The sequence below is a fragment of the Palaemon carinicauda genome, chromosome 39, assembly GCF_036898095.1.
Source record: "Palaemon carinicauda isolate YSFRI2023 chromosome 39, ASM3689809v2, whole genome shotgun sequence".
Classification (NCBI taxonomy): Eukaryota; Metazoa; Arthropoda; class Malacostraca; order Decapoda; family Palaemonidae; genus Palaemon; species Palaemon carinicauda.
Genome location: NC_090763.1, coordinates 47,024,906 through 47,029,343, shown reverse-complemented (window position 1 = coordinate 47,029,343; position 4,438 = coordinate 47,024,906).

Genomic DNA, 4,438 nt, shown 5'->3' with positions numbered 1-4,438 from the left:
TGGTAGCATTATTTGACCATTTCAGGTCGCCGGGAACCATAATTCCAAATTCTTACACTTGGAACTTTTTCATTATACCGTTCCCATCCGTATTCAATAATTTTTTTTAGCAAGGTTTGTTCATATTTTCGAAAATCGACCTTCACCTCCTATCTCTGAGACTAGAGGAACTAATTTACATAATTAGCCCGTATTGAAACTGGAACATTTTCTTGACAATTCAAGAGGCTTAAACACAAGAATAAAATTTTCCTGATAATCCAAGAGGCTTAAACACAAGAATAAAATTTTCCTGATAATCCAAGAGGCTTAAACACAAGAATAAAATTTTCTTGACAATCCAAGAGGCTTAAACACAAGAATAAAATTTTCTTGACAATCCAAGAGGCTTAAACACAAGAAAAAAATTTTCTTGACAATCCAAGAGGCTTAAACACAAGAAAAAAAATTTTCTTGACAATCCAAGAGGCTTAAACACAAGAATAAAATTTTCTTGACAATCCAAGAGGCTTAAACACAAGAAAAAAATTTTCATGACAATCCAAGAGGCTTAAACACAAGAATAAAATTTTCTTGACAATCCAAGAGGCTTAAACACAAGAATAAAATTTTCTTGACAATCCAAGAGGCTCAAACACAAGAATAGACACAAAATAAAGCGTTATAGACTGCCATTTATATCACTTACGAAAATAAAGGAATGGTAAGCTACTGATCTATCGAAACGCCAGATATGATTGCGCTGGTTTGTTTACTGGATGATACTTGTAAGGTTTTATTTGAAAGGAAATTCTATAGAAACCTTTCTACTGGTTCATTTATCCTATACTGTTTTCAATGATCTTAATCTTTTAGTAGGAAGTGCTCATACGATAATCCATGCCGGTTCTGTTAGCTGATTATCAAGTCTGACTATTCCCATCTTTTTCATCAGCAGAGAGAGAGAGAGAGAGAGAGAGAGAGAGAGAGAGAGAGATAGAGAGAGTGATATTCTTTGGCTCCCTGCCATTCATAACTCTGTTATCTTTTGTAGAAAAGCTTAGGTTTTATGCATTTGTGAGTCTAGTTCGTTTTCCTACACCCAATGGAGAGAGAGAGAGAGAGAGAGAGAGAGAGAGAGAGAGAGAGAGAGAGAAATTAGTGGCCACTTTATGTACCTTTATTTACCGGTAAACGCTCACACTGTAATTAGATTAAATGCCAATTTCCATTTGCCAAAATACTGAAGTATATTGACCCGGCATAATTCTCTCTCTCTCTCTCTCTCTCTCTCTCTCTGCGGTTGAAATATTTTTTACATCTATTTGATCTTGGCAAGCCTCCCGTAGATCTCAAAGAATTATTATTTTGGGTTTGTTAAAATATTAACATAAAGTGGAAAAAATGAAATGGAAATAGAATAGGAGACATTTGTTTTTAAATTATGACTTATTTGTTTTTATTTGCTATACGTGACATTTTGAGACCCAAAGGATCTCTTCATCAGTTTATGGTGGTTTAATTCATATACTTACATCAATTTGCCAGAAACTCTTTGAGATAGAGGGATGGCTATTAATACAACGCCTTTTCTATTTTAGACTTGGGCCTGAAAGGGTTTATAAATTCTTATTGTTCAGGATAAAAGTCCATTAGTAATATTATTTTTAGGTTATAACATAGCTGTTATTGTTCTATACATTTTGATAATTTTAGTTTATAAGATAACGTAGAATATAGTTAAATATTTGCAAATAAATGAAGCAAAAATTGATCGTTGGTAGAAGGCAATTTATATGTTAAGAGTTTTTTCTAAATGGTTCCTTTTATAATTCAGTCAAAAATATTTTTTTCGTGAGAGACCTTCGACTTGAGACTTCAGTAGTTGGAAAGTTCTGCCATAATTTGTTACGGATTCTTACCGTAGGTATTAAACTAGTCAAATATTTTTGCATGTATTAAAAATCACCATAGGATGTTTCCTATTCGACCAATTCGTCAATGAAATTGATACTTTTAGTGTTGTTGTTGTTGTTGTTGTTATTATAATATTATTATTATTATTATTATTATTATTATTATTATTATCATGGCCAAGCTACAAACCTAATTGAAAAAGCAAGATGCTATAAGCCCAAGGGCTCCAACAGGGAAAAATACCCCAGAGAGGAAAGGCAACAAGGAAATAAATAAACGATATAGGAAGTGATGAAAAATTAAAATATTTTAAAAAACATTAACCACATTAAAACAGATAATTCATATATAGACTATAAAAAGACTTATGTCAGCCTGTTCAACATAAAAACATTTGCTGCAAGTTTGAACTGTTGAAGTTCTACCGATTTAACTACCCGAATAGGAAGATCATTCCACAACTTGGTTACAGCTGGAATAAAACTTCTAGAATACTGTGTAGTATTGAGCCTCATGATGGAGAAGGGCTGACTATTAGAATTAACTACATGCCCGGTATTACGAACAGGATGAAACTGTCCAGGAAGATCTGAACGGAAAGGATGGTCAGAATTATGAAAAATCCTATGTAACATGCATAATGAACTAATTGAACGACGGTGCCAAAGATTAATATCTAGAAAAGTTCCTGTCCAACAAATCAAGATGAGAATCAGCAGCTGAAGACCAGACGGGAGAACAATACTCGAAACAAGGTAGAATGAAAGAATTAAAACACTTCTTCCAAAAAGATTAATCTCCAAAAATCTTAGAAGACTTTCTCAATAAGCCAAATTTTTTGTGCAATTGAAAAGGACACAGACCTAATGTGTTTCTCAAAATTAAATTTGTTGTTGAGAATCACACCTAAAATTTTTAAAGTCATACAAAGTTAAAAAAACATCATCAATGCTGAGTTCCGGATGTTGAGGAGCCACTGTCCTTGAACTACTTACAATCATACTTTTGTTAGGATTCAACTTCATACCCCATAATTTGCACCATGCACTAATTTTAGCTAGATCTCTATTAAGGGATTCAGTAACCCCATATCTACATTCAGGAGATGGAATTGATGCAAAGAGAGTAGTATCATCAGCATATGCAACAAGCTTGTTTTCTAGGCTAAACCACATGGCATGTGTATATAAGATGAAAAGTAATGGGACAAGAACATGACCCTGTTGAACACCAGATATCACATTTCTATACTCACTATGGTGATCATCAACACAACCTCTTTGAGATCTATTAATTAAAAGGTCAATATTAATGCTAATAAACGACCCACCCACTCCCAACTGTTTGAGTTTGAAAACAAGGGCCTCATGATTAACAAGGGCGAAGGCAGCACTAAAATCAAGCCAATCATACGAACGACCTGATCACAATCAAGGGATTCCCGTACAACACTGGAGATGGTAAAAAAGGCATCACATGCTCCAAGACCTTTGCGAAAACCAAATTGCAAACTAGGGAACAGATGATTTCCTTCATGTCAGAGAAGTGCACCTTAGATCCTGGTCGGAATATGTAGGAGAGAATTGCTCTAATAAACAGATATTAGCATTCAAGAAGAAAACCTTTCGGGAATTGCACACATTTTTTCATCACCGTGTCTTTTCTTCCTCCACTTGTTTTTACGTTTGAGAAAATTTAATTCTTTGTTCGAATTCAGGACATGATCTTAAAATTTCCAATTTCTCCCTCCTTGTCGAAATAAAACTCGTCGATGTATGATAACGATGCACATGATAAAACCTATATTAAATTTGCTTTTCTTTGCTGCAGTGAAAAGGTAACAATGTGACGACTAGGTATTTTATGTACAATTAAACCAGGTATTTAATTGAACGCTACATGGAGTTTAAAGTAATTAAGCAGTGGTCAGATATTAAAACTCTGACAACAGACATTGAAGACCAAAGAATGGGTGACAGTTCTCACACAATTAGTGAGGATGGCCAGTTTGAAAGAGAAACTCCACTCTTCATGGTGAAGCCACCAAAATTCAAAAGAAACAATTGAATATATACTTAGGTGTAGAAAACTATTTGTTATAAGTCTTGCATTTAAGTAGGCTATCATGAGGTGAAAGGTGTATTAGAGATAAAATTACATATTGAAACAATAGAAGTCAATAGATATACCCTGCCAAAGTCACGAGTAATAAAGCTAGACTCACTGGTTTTAGTTTTATGTAAATTTCATCTAAATATGAATTACTGAGGTCAATCAAATTCTAACGAACTGCCTCACGACATACAAACCTTCATCATACAATAGGTTTCTTTGTGTCCTTAATGTCGACACCAGAGCTTACTAAGAACCTTCAACGACACAGATTACGAAACCCCAACAGATTACCTGATAAGGGTTTGATAAGAGAAACGGGTTGGCACTCAATATCAATATATGTGAGGGAGTGTTTAAAATCATATCATAATTATAGTCAATTTATTTCAATGCGGCGCATTTGCACCGACTCGCAGTGGTGCCCTTT